Here is a 12,350-nt window from a genome sequence, read left to right as displayed (position 1 = left end):
GTGTCCTGTACATGATGCTGGAACCCGGCTGATAGTACTAGCTCCACCTGAGAGGTGAGGAAGCTGAGTCCGGGAGAAACACCAGACCGGCCTGGGCTCAATGTAGACAAATGGGCAGAGACTCGGGTGAAATAAGAGCCTCAGACAAAGGCTGAAGTTCAGTCTTCCAGGTGCAGGCTAAGTAAGGTGTCTTATTTTGTCTGGAGTAATAAAAATCAGGATTTTAAAGTGCGTTCCCTTACTTACCCTGAAGGGCTTAAGAACTCTTTCTTCTTGCTTTTTATGACTCTGGTTTTGCCTATAGAGGTAAGTGGCGCTATAAATCCCAAATAGCTTCCTACCTGCTGTTCTCCCCTAGTGAGATTTGAAGTGGTTACTAGTATGGTTTCGGGCTCTGCAAAATGATAGGAAACTTGGGGAGTTTGCTCTCTGCTCAGATTTACCAGGGAGAGAGGGTAATTTAAATGGCATTTCATTATCTCAAAAGAGGTGGCAGTAAATACGTTCTGTTACCGAGAACAGACACTTACCTAATTTCCATTACTAGAGATCTCTCTATTGGAATTAGAGTAAAACTCCCAAGTTCAAACACTTTGCCTTTCCTGATTAGACAGTCTGGTACTAAATTGTCCCTCTTTAAGGCCACTTGCAGTTGGAAATCATCATTCCTTTGAGCAATGAACGCAGGTAGGGAAGAAAGGCATTCAGTACCATGTCCGCCCCAACTCCTCCGCGGCCCCACTCATGCTGGACCACGGAGGGCTGGCTGTCTCCTCTCTTCCAGATGGGAAGAAATTGGTTGACAGTCTGCAAGTTGTCTTTTAAAGAGGACAACACCTGCTCTGGGCTCCAAGTTGTTGAGAGGTACACATTCAGCCAGAGTCTCATTGCAGCTCTCAGAACTGCAATGATTGACAGCTGGGAAATCTCACTAATACTGCAAGATTGCGGCAAAGCTTTGATTAGTATTGAGGCTCTCATATTTGCAGAAGCAGCATTTTTCTTTGCTCTTCAAGAATGTTTGCTAACACTCACACCCAGCATGGAAACTCTATAATGTGCTGAGGATGAGGCCAGCGCCGTGCAAAACTCAGATGTGTTTTCTTTTGTTTCCCCTGAATTTTATCTTGGCCAAGTCAACTCTGGTTTTCCTTCTCTTGGGCAAAGGAGGAGCTGAACAGAAGTTACTCAGCCTGTGATTCGTTCCAGGATATGACACAGATTTGCTCTTGACCTCCGAAAAACATTTCTAAATTCCTCTATGTGATAGAATGGATGGCAAAGCAGGTGGTTTTAAGATAAATAAATCAAAGTGCCAGCATCACTTGTGACCAAGAAGGGTCACATGTATACATTTGGTTAAATAAAATTCCATGGTGTTTTTTTTTTAAAGATTTTATTTATTTATTTATTTGAGAGAGCGAGAGAGCACATGAGAGGGGGGAGGGTCAGAGGGAGAAGCAGACTCCCCGCCGAGCAGCAGGGAGCCCAATGCGGGACTCGATCCCGGGACTCCAGGATCATGACCTGAGCCGAAGGCAGTCGCTTAACCAACTGAGCCACCCAGGCGCCCTAAAATTCCATGGTTACAAGAAGATTAGTCTGTGGGTCACTAAGGATATTTTCAAAGAGTCTTGATGTGTGAAGTCACTGGTGACTAATGGTGAAAAATGGGATTTTTTTCCCCCCAAAACTACTCCTTTTAGCAGAGCGTATGGTACTGTTCTATCATAAGGGGACTGAGTTCCACTCACGGGAAGAGTTTTTGGAAATAGTGATTTTGTTATTTATTAAACTATTGCTTCTCTGCTCCAAATCTACTGTTTTATGCTCTGTTTTGTGATTCTAGGCCTGGGATACTGCAAATCCCATTTCCTCTTTTTTCCTACTCTTTAAAATAGCCTTTAACTGGTATAGAGAGTTTTATTTTATTAATATCTATTCCAAATAAAAAAAGATTTTTGAAATCCATTATTTAGAGTGTCTCATTCCCAACAAAATTCTTTCAAATGGTGTATTTTATGGAAATGGAATGTTTAATGAAGCCTCTAGGGTCAGAGACTGTACTCTGGGTTAGACTCCTATCAGCAATAAGGAGCATAAAGTAGATGCCAATGTAGCAATTCTGAGAAAGACCTGGTTACTTTACTAATCGCATGGTAGGTAGAAAATTACAAAAAACTATTGCAAATCTCCAAGGCTGCATAAAGCTATGTTCCCTACAATATCCACCTGCCATGGTCTGAATATTTGCATCTGCCAAAATTCATTTATTGAAATCTTAACCCCCAAAGATAATGGCGTTAGGCGGTAGGGCCTTTGGGAGGTGCTTGTCATGGAGCAAGGGCAGAGCCTTAATGAATAGAATTAGTGTCTTATAAAAGAGGCTCCAGAGAGATTCCTAGCCCCTTCCACCAGGTGAGGACACAGAGAAAAGGCACCAGTTATGAACCAGGAAGAGGGCTCTCCATCACCAGAACGCAAGCATGCTAGTGCCTTGGTTTTGAACTCCCAGCCTCCAGAACGGAAAGGAATAAATTTCTGTTGTTCATAAGCCATCCAGTCTGTGGTATTTTGTTATAGCAGCCCTAACAGACTAAGACACTATCCCAACTAACCATTCTGAGTGAGGAAGAAGGAACCGCTGAGAACTGTGGAAACCTGCAGGGCCCCGAGGAAGCCCCCTGAAGGTCTTGCACAACAGGACATGACTGCTCAAGTTCCCATCAAAAGTGACCCATACCAGAGTGCTATGCCCCATTCCTAAAGTGAGGAGAAAGAGAAAGCAGTTAAAGAGGCTTCTGGTGAGTCAATGGCCAAGGAGATGTGAACCACTAGGTCAAACTCCCCCTCCAAACTGAAGTTGTCAATGCCCACGTTAGCCATCGTTCACACACTGATATTCCTGGTGGCCAATTCCTGAAGCTTTCTCTGGAAGTTCTGGTATTCATAAATGCTACTGCTGATTGGCAACCCACTGTAGCATTTTCCCTATAAAATACATTAAGGAAAACTTATAGAAAGAGAGCCACATGGAGATGCAGAGGCTTGGTAAGCTGCTCAGAACCAGAGGGGCTGGCTCTGCACTCCAGCCTCCCAGTAAGAGATGGTAAGAGATTCAGGACTTGTGTTATGGCCTAACATACGATCTATCAGCTCATGTCTCTGCAATTCAAATTCCCAAGTCATGGCTCTTCCAGGTCACTTGCTAATGGTTCCCGAGAAGAGTCTAGCAAATAGTCAAAGCCAAGAAAGTTAAATCTGCAAAAGCCAAGGGTCTAGGCTCTATATTGACTTTGGCTCATCGATTTCGATGAAAACCTAAAAAACTAAAGTTCATAAAATTGAGAATACACCATGTTATACTGGAACTAGAATGAAATTGAGAAAGTAGGTTTTACATAAAAGTCCTTGGGCACAGCCTTTGACCTCCCTGAGTCTTGGTTTATCAGTAAAATAAAGCTAATAATGATATCTGCTTCCCCCTGCTTTTGTGAAGATAAATGCAACATTTTATGCCAAAACACTTTAGAACAATGAGAAACCATTTTAGAATTCTTGGATAACCCCAAGGGCTAACGTAGTGTCTAGCATGTAATGGGTGTCAGGAAATGTTTGTTGACTGACTGACTAACTGAATGAATGAATCCCATGATTTACTGAAATGTCCTGACAGCACCTTTGTGCAATGAAAGAGCTGATACAGCTCTTAAAGTAGCCCATGTCAGGGATGAAGCAACCCACACATTGGAAGGATCTGGACCATTTAAGTTCTTAGGTTGTGTTGTATTTCATTTAAATGTGAACCTTATCCTGAGAAGCTTTATGAACTTTCCAGGAATTAAATCATGAATCATGATGCCTTCTGATAAAAAAGCATGCAAGGAAAAAAATAAAATAAAGCATACCAGCTACAGGACTGTGTAAGAGCTTGAAGAAACTGAGGTACAGCCTGCTTACCTCGATCAGTGACACTGGGCCCTGGACTTTCTGATGCTCAGAGATTGGCTGTTTCCAGAAATTGGGACAAAGAAGGCAAGAACCTGTCTTTGGGCTATAGGTAACCTAACTGCATTTCTGCGGGGAGGCCATATTCTTATTTCTTCCCACCTCTTCTAGAAAGGACAAAAGAAATTGATGCTCTCCACCGATGCCCGGTGTGTATAACCTGGTGGTGGAATTTGCTCAGTAAATAGAGTCGCAGGTACTGGCTTTTCTGTACGACAGACTCACTGGTTAGATAAAATAGGTCACGGAGATCATTTGACCAATAACCACTTCATTCTCACCACTGTGCTTTTCGAATGCTACAGGGAAAGAGAAAAGATGTGCTTGATGCTGGCTTCCCCTCACCCCGTTTCGCTACCACCCACAGACCCATCATGGGCCAGATGAATCTCCTAAGTGCTATCGGTGAAAATTTCCAGGAATCCAAAGATAATTTTTACATTGCTGAAAGCGCTGGGCATTACACTTAAATGTTAGGCAAAGCTATAAATGAAACTCGAGCCTGCTTATATGTGGCATTATTCCTTCTGCATCTTCTTGCTAAGACACCAAGGAAGACAGCATCACCAAGCCCCCACCCGCCACCCAGCACCGGGAAAGGATAACCCGGTCCTACTGGCACCAGAGGCCACTGAGGAGCATGAAATGTCATATTGAAATGATTCATTGTTGGAAATAGAAAGCAGTTAGCAACCTGTGATAAAGGAATTGCAGAAAAGATTAATTTTTTCTGACCAGCTGGGATGCAATCAAGGACGCTAAAAATAATAGTTTTGGGGTTGTGTCTTATAATCAGGAGACACCTTACCACTAGGAAATCATTAGAGATTTCCTAATAACACACTAAATCTGTGACCGAGTGTGCCTTTGTAAGGCATGGTACAATGGATTGTCTGGTTGCCTACCACTTCCATTGGCCACGAGCCCCTTGAGGCCCCAACATCTAGTAGATGTAGGGAGAATGAAAGGAAAATTTAAGTAATTACTGTAAGGGTCATGGTGGAGAAGATCCTGGAAATCACCATAGGAGCACCTCTTCTGAGGATACAAAGGGCCATCTGATAACCAGGAGGAGAGAGCTCCATCGGCAGCAGAGGGAAGCAATGGTGGGGTACATTATCAAAGGTGACCAGCTCCTTTGGAGATCAGAGGTCTACTCAGGAAGGGCAACAAATGACAGAAAATCATATTTATGTTTAATATGTATCATTCTACCATTGTCTTAGTCCACTTGGGCTGCTAAATTATGAAAATACCATCTATCGGGTGGCTAATAAAATGAGCATTTATTTCACACAGTTCTGGAGGCTGAAAAATCCAAGATCAAGGTGCCAGCACGTAAGATCCTGCTTCCCAGTTCATAGACAGCTGTCTGCTCGTTGTGTCCCCACATGGCAGAAAGAGTGGGAGACTCTATGGTGTTTCTTTTATGAGGGTACTAATCCCATTCCTGAGGGCTCCACTAATCCACCAAATCACTTCCCCAAGGCCCCACCTCCTAATGCCATCACACTGGAGGTTAGGATTTCAACGTACCAATTTGGTGGGGCCGGGGGTGGGGGTAGGGGTGTGTGGGGGCACAAACATGCAGTCCAGAATGACTGCCTTTTCAGGACTCCATTGATCACCAATCCCCTTGGGCTTTCTAGACCTCAATGTTCTCTTTCACCCCCTCACCCCTCGTAGGCAGCGCAGTGAGTAGAATACCTGGAGAGTGCCAGGGAATCCCAGATCTGTCATTTGCTAACTGTGGGGATGTGGAAAGTTTCATGTCCTTGAACTTCATTTCTCCACAAGGATAATAATAACTACGTGGGGATTCTGTGAAGCTTAAGGCTCCAAGAAAGTCGCTATCAGGGTTTGTGGCACTCAGGCACTCGATTAAAAAAAAAAAAACAACTGATCGGATATACGCTATATTTTAGCAACCTCCTACTCTGTAGGGTTGACAGCTGTCAGATCCAGTAACACTCTAGGAATGAGTGGGAAGAAGGGTGGCCCAGAAGTGTTCAAAAATAAAGATCACTGCAGTAGAGTATATATCCTCTCTCTAAATACCCATATAGCAGCCTAGCTATCACTCAGCAAGTATTCGTGCTTTCCTTCTTCAATTACAATAAGTGATTATTGTCAACTATGACTTTTTAGGGTCACAGACTGGTGATTCAGCAGAGGAAAAGACTCATAGTCACACCAAAGCCCTACCTCTCCAGAGGTGAGTCAGACAAAATCAGATGGGTCTTGTTTAGGAGAGGCATATAAAAGAAATCTCCAAAAGAAGCCTCTTTAATTCATATGCTCATCACTTATTTAAATGATCTCAAGGGTCTGCTTAGAAGCACCGGGGAAGCACGCAAGGGTCTGACTGGACCCTGGGAGAATTCAGTCTGAAGCAGTAAGCAACAACCTGGTACTGTGGGAAATGCACGGGCCCTGGAGACCAGAGACATAGCTTCCTACCCAGCTCTCCTCTTACTGGTCATGTGGCTGTAGGCAAGTTCCCTAACTTTGCCTCAGTTCCTATCTCTGTGAAATGAGGTCACTAATGTCTACTTTGCAAGGCTGCAGGGAGAATTAAATGAAATGAAGCCCATTAAGCCCTTGGCCATAAACATTTCTTCTTCCTTCTTGAATTCCTCTTATAATGGTATATGAGGCTTAGGTCATATCATCAATGATTAGCTTATTCCATTCGTTATAATATAGACTGACAATTCTTACTTGGGGACAATGTATACCACTATACAGCAAGTGATTTGTCCAAGAGAGTTAAAAAGATCTACCAAAGGTCTCAACTGCCCTTCTAGAAGATAAGCTACTGGAGGGTGAGGAATATGTCTTACTCATCTTTACATCCTCTAGAGTGTCAATGTAGCAGTGCTCCTTAGGTGTCGTGGAAACTGGTCAGTTTGTCTCAAAGCATTCAGATGTTCCATCTTATTAGCTCTACACAGCATTCCCAAAATAAATCATTGGGAGTCTCAGTAACTACTCACCCTGTTCAGTAGTTCCCACCTTGAGTTTTTCAACTCTTGGGTTTCTGAAGGGATCTAGGGAGGCAAGAAATTTGAAAACCATGATGTCATTTGTTCCTTTGGCATGTTCCCCCCCCCCACTCCATTGTTGGGCAGGACATGAGGAGAATCATCAGATTGTGTCATGGGGTAGCAGATCTGCCATTTTCTATCTGTGCACGTGCATTGTCTTCTCACACCTAGATTATTATTTTTGTTCTTATCCAAACATACTGAATTAAAACAAAATGGCTGGATCTACTATTCCAGAGGTAACTGCTGTTTCTACTTCTGTTTGTACTCAGCCGGGCAGAACAATTTTTAAGTGTAGGTTTAAAAGGCAGGGACTACGGGACTTTGAAGTGTTCCCTTCAACCCAACTCACAAGGGAATATTTCCTTATTCTCACTAGCTTACCTAGACTTCTAAAATCCCCTGCACTAAAGGTGAAGGCAATGCCCGTCTACCATCCTCTCGGTCAACATCAACAGGCTCTTGGCTCATGAGTTTCCATAACCACAGAACAGAGATCTTCCTTCAGATCTCCGGAGGCACCAGGCATTTTTGCTCCACCAAACTTTGAACTTCTTTCTCTCTACCTGGAAAACTATGTCATTCCTACCCTAAGCTCTATCATCAGCCCTTCTCCCGTTTGCTGAGTGAGTCCAACTTCTTATCCTACAGGCTCCCTTTACTCCAGGAAGCCCTCCCTGCTTCCTACACGTTCCCCGAGCACCCGTTTGTTTCCCCATCATCATCAATTAATACTCAATGAAACAAGTGCTATTTATTCCTTTTCAGGTCCCATCACACTGTAAACCTCATGTGACCAGGGATATATCCGTCTTACTAATCACTGTTTCTCCAGTGCCTGCCACAACGCCACTTACTGTTTGCAGCACTCACCCCTACTCTTCTTCCATTTAGCAAGCATCTCCCTACCCAACCACATGTGTTAAATAAAAACTTATTTTTTTGTACTAATGACATAAATAAATGTACACCAACCTGCAGTCAGCACAGATCAGTTTCCTTTGGTTATAAGCAATAGAAACTATGCTTACAGCAATCTACTGGCAAGATATCTGCTGGCTAAGACTATGGAAACCCAAGTCTAGAAGCATGGATCTAGAGGGGGAGGTCAGAGAATTTACACTGCTACTTACCATCTTATCAAAGTGTTGTGTCTGTTAACCATGGGTGCCAAGTGTTCTTAGTCTTTTTCTCATTCTGCTCAACATTTAAATCCCAGCGGCTTGGCCCCCGATCCCATCCTTTGGCTAGGGAAATCTTGAGTAATAGTCTCACGAAACTATACGGAATGGGGGAGAAATAATTTTCCACAAGGAACTGAAGTGCTATTACTAAAATTGGTAGTGGATGCCAGATAGCCCAAAGTATTCTTACTTTGATAAAATATGCACTGTCACCACATTCAGTCAATTAAGTTATAATCAGAAGCAAATAAATTTAACATTTTTTTTTTGTTAGCCTGCGTAAGCTTATGATGGATAATGTTCTTGAAACAAAAATCTATTTTAACGCACTTTAAATTTAGCCTTGAGAAAGAGAAAAACCCAGTAAGGTATAAACAGAAAACAACTCTATTCTTTCCCCTCACTGTCTATTTGAGCTATTTCTGCCCCACACCCTCCTAGATGAACTCTTGGCTGGCTCCCATATCTTTGTCAGGCACCCTTTGATAAGAAAAAGTTCTCTAGCCACTTTTAGAACCAGGGATAGCCTCCATTCAGTCAATTTCCTCTTCAGTGTAACGGATAAAACTGGGAACTTCATTGAAAGTTCCTGCCCCTGGATTAGCTTTGCTTCTGGCTGGGAGCCTGCAGGGGGAGGGGATGGCAGGGTTGACTTCTTTCTGGTTTCTCGGCCTCTCCTCTTCCTCTCTGTCTGAATCCTTCCAGATAAAACTTGAAGGTGAGACTGGGGGTCAAGGTACTAGAAAGAGAAGCTCCGGAAAGATCTTACTTGGTTGCTACTGTCAATATCTGTTCAAGTGTTCTACGAATATAGGTGATTCCCTTGCTGACTTTCTCTCATGCAGCACCTACTAGAAACATCTACCTGCAGCTCTCTTGACTGAAAAGATGAGGGCTCTCTTCTAGCTGTCTTCTTATAACATTTCTATTAGCTTCTGCAACCAAAAGTGCACCCCCATCTTTTCCTGGCAGGACACCATCTTGGGTGAGCTCCCTCTGAGTGGCCTATGTTTAGTCTACAGTGTGCCTCTGCCTTACCATCAGTGGAAGCCCAGCCTTCTCCCAATAATGCCACCAGGGAGAAGGGAAAATGTCATCACACTTCAACACTCTTGTTTAAAGACATGTCAACACCCTTGTTTAAAGATATTCTCCTGATGTCTTCAACTTCAGTCCTTTCCTATACTTAAGGTCACAAAATAGGCTTACAGAATGCCTCATGTGCAAGTCCTTCATAGGTGGTCTAGCACCCCACTTTGGAATGTGAGTGTACTTGCCATCTATTATTTTGTTCTGGGTCATTGATAGAGTACCATTTTAACATGTTGATGTACAAACATCTATCACATTGCTTGAATGTTGATCACGCTCCAGGCACTGCTAGTCATGTTCAAGCAAACATGAATTAAGCTCCCTGCCCTCTAGAAGTTCTTAAGATATACTTTAAGGTAGAAAGAAGCACATGTTTAAAAGAATCATAGTAATCAAATATTCTTAGTAAGTATGATCTTAAAAAAACAGTTGGTCCTTTCGGATCCTTAGTTTCCTTAACTTTAAAAATGAGGTGCTGGTTCTTTAAAACATAGAGTCACCATATGATCCAGCGATGTCACTCCTAAGCATACACCCAAAATAATTGAAGTTTAGGGCTCAAACAGATACTTGTATACCAATGGTCACAAGAACCAAAAAGTGGAAACAACTCAAGCGTCCACCAGCAGGTGAATGGATAAACAAAGTATGGTATAGACATAGAATGGAATGTTATTCATCCATAAAAACACATAAAATTCTTATACATAGTAAAACTCTGCTACAACACGGTTGACCCTTGAAAATGTTATGCTAAGTGAAATAAAGCAGACACAGAAGGCAGATTACATGATTCCACATATATGAGGTACCTCAGATAGTCAAGTTCATAGAGACAGAAAGCAGAATGTGGTTACCACTGGCTGAAGGGAGGGGGACTGAGGAGTTAGCTTAAGGGGCACAGGGTTTCTGTTTGGGAAGATGAAAAAGACCTGGAAATAGATAGTAGTGATAGTTTGCAAAACATCGTAAGTGTATTTAATGCCACAGAATTGTACACTTAAAAATGGCTGAAATGGTAAATTTTATCTTATGGATATTATACCACAATAAAAAAATGAGAGTCTGGGCACGAGAAGCCCCCCATGGTTCTGCCGGATTCTAACTAAGTTCTCTTAAGTATGGAAATTGCTACTATGATGGAATTATTTTCAGTTGATTAACAGCAGAGTTTAATTTCCAGCTTCTACCAGGAAAAGAAGGAAACTGGATCCACCCTTCCAGTTCACCTCAACCATAAGAGGGAGGGTGGGAAATGGAGTCAGATGACTGAACCAATGTCATTCTGATCCTCATAAACCACAGCTGTCAGGGAGCTCTTTAATTTATTCATTTATTAACTGTGAAAACCATGGCTAACATCTGAAGTGCACCTTCTCAGCCAGAAAGTTCAATTATATAACGTGAAGTAAAGCGAGGCAGTGTTTTCTGGGGGTGGGGGATGATGGTGAGGGAACCGAGGTTTCATTGGTTTTGGGAAATAAGCAGACATTAGAGTGAGACTTATAGGGAAACTGTGAAAGCCACTGAGCCGCCACCTCGGATCTGGGGGCTGAAGAGGCTGTTGTATTTTGAAGGAAATTCCAAGAGACAGTAGAAATGAGATCCCAGGAATTCAGCTATCCATAGAACCCGAGGTTTTACCGCCTGGATGATGTAGGCGACGGGCTTTTGGGAGGACTCAGTTGACACTGGATACTTCACAAGTCTCTTTTCCAAACAGAAGCGTGTTCAGGCCATGGTTTTGTGAAATGTCACACCTCCGCTTCTCAGCACCCAGAGAGTTTAGATAGAGGTGGTTACCAGAAGATGGGTTACGGGGGGGAAGGGAAAGTGGAAAATGCGGACTTTCCGAGAGCATTCCACACAGAATGAGGGCCTGCCCAAAGGAAAAAGCATCTGCAGTGTTTCTAGTAAACATGGCCCATCAGAAATCTCTGCCTCTTGCCGAATTCTTAGGCCCCAAGTCACCTCTGCTGCATTGTTTCTGTCCCAGCTCACCAGGGAAGGTTGAATTCTGAGAAAAGGCTTTCTTTTTTTTTTAAATTTTTATTTTATTGTTAATCACCATACATTACATCATTAGTTCTTGATGCAGTGTTCCATGATTCATTGTTTGTGCATAACACCCAGTGCTCCACGCAGAACGTGCCCTCTTTAATACCCATCACCAGGCTAACCCATCCCTCCACCCTCCTCCCCTCTAGAACCCTCAGTTTGTTTTTCAGAGTCCATCGTCTCTCATGGTTCGTCTCCCCCTCCGACTTACTCCCCTTCATTCTTCCCCTCCTGCTATCTTCTTCTTTTTCTTTTTTCTTAACATATCTTGCATTATTTGTTTCAGAAGTACGGATCTGTGATTCAACAGTCTTGCACAATTCACAGCGCTCACCGTAGCACATACCCTCCCCAATGTCTATCACCCAGCCACCCCATCCCTCCCACCCCCCGCCACTCCAGCAACCCTCAGTTTGTTTCCTGAGATTAAGAATTCCTCATATCAGTGAGGTCATATGACACATGTCTTTCTCTGATTGACTTACGAGTGATGTTAATTGGCCTCCTCTGAAGGGAAGGGGGGATGCCCGCAGGGACGGGCGGCCTTATCTGTGGAGAGCAGCCTCCCACCACAGGCAGGATCTGTAGTCTGTCCAGCCCAGCGGCAGCTGCCTTTGCTCACCGTGGAAGGCTCACGTGACCCTGTTTTGTAGTTCCACTTCCTCATTCACAGATCATGCTCTATTCTATTCGTTTTGGCTGCAGGTTCTCCCCTTTGGGGGCTGCACAAATCCATTTGGACAGAAAATGCCTTCCATTTTCCTTAGCCTTGTTTTCTCTCTCCCTCGGGAACCTGCCCTTTGGACTGAGTGCAGTGACAGTGTCTATGCCTGGCCTCTCTTGATTAAAAAGAGGCCCCCGGTTCTCCAGTGCCTAAAGGAAAGGCCTGTGTCCATTTTCTCCACCTGATTTAGTCTTTAACAAGATTTTGGAACACAGGTTTGGAACGAGAGAGAGTTGG

At 43.4% G+C, this 12,350-nt stretch overlaps 1 long non-coding RNA gene across 1 annotated transcript in view; it reads right to left on the bottom strand.

Annotated features, from left to right (window-relative positions):
- The window catches only part of LOC141373711 (uncharacterized), a 37,740-nt gene extending 25,773 nt beyond the window's left edge, over positions 1–11,967 (bottom strand). Inside the window, exons 1-3 of the long non-coding RNA XR_012379987.1 lie at positions 11,875–11,967; positions 8,189–8,302; positions 7,005–7,058 (exon numbers count right to left, since the gene is read on the bottom strand). This is a non-coding gene — a long non-coding RNA (uncharacterized lncRNA). The remainder of the gene's footprint in view (positions 1–7,004; positions 7,059–8,188; positions 8,303–11,874) is intronic.
- Positions 11,968–12,350: the final 383 nt, after the last annotated feature.

Source organism: Callorhinus ursinus, unplaced genomic scaffold, assembly GCF_003265705.2.
Source record: "Callorhinus ursinus isolate GAN/ISIS: 27379988/994484 unplaced genomic scaffold, GSC_fseal_2.0 scaffold11, whole genome shotgun sequence".
Lineage (NCBI taxonomy): Eukaryota > Metazoa > Chordata > Mammalia > Carnivora > Otariidae > Callorhinus > Callorhinus ursinus.
The sequence above is the reverse complement of the archived record's forward strand: the minus strand, read 5'-3'. Positions and strand labels throughout refer to the sequence as shown.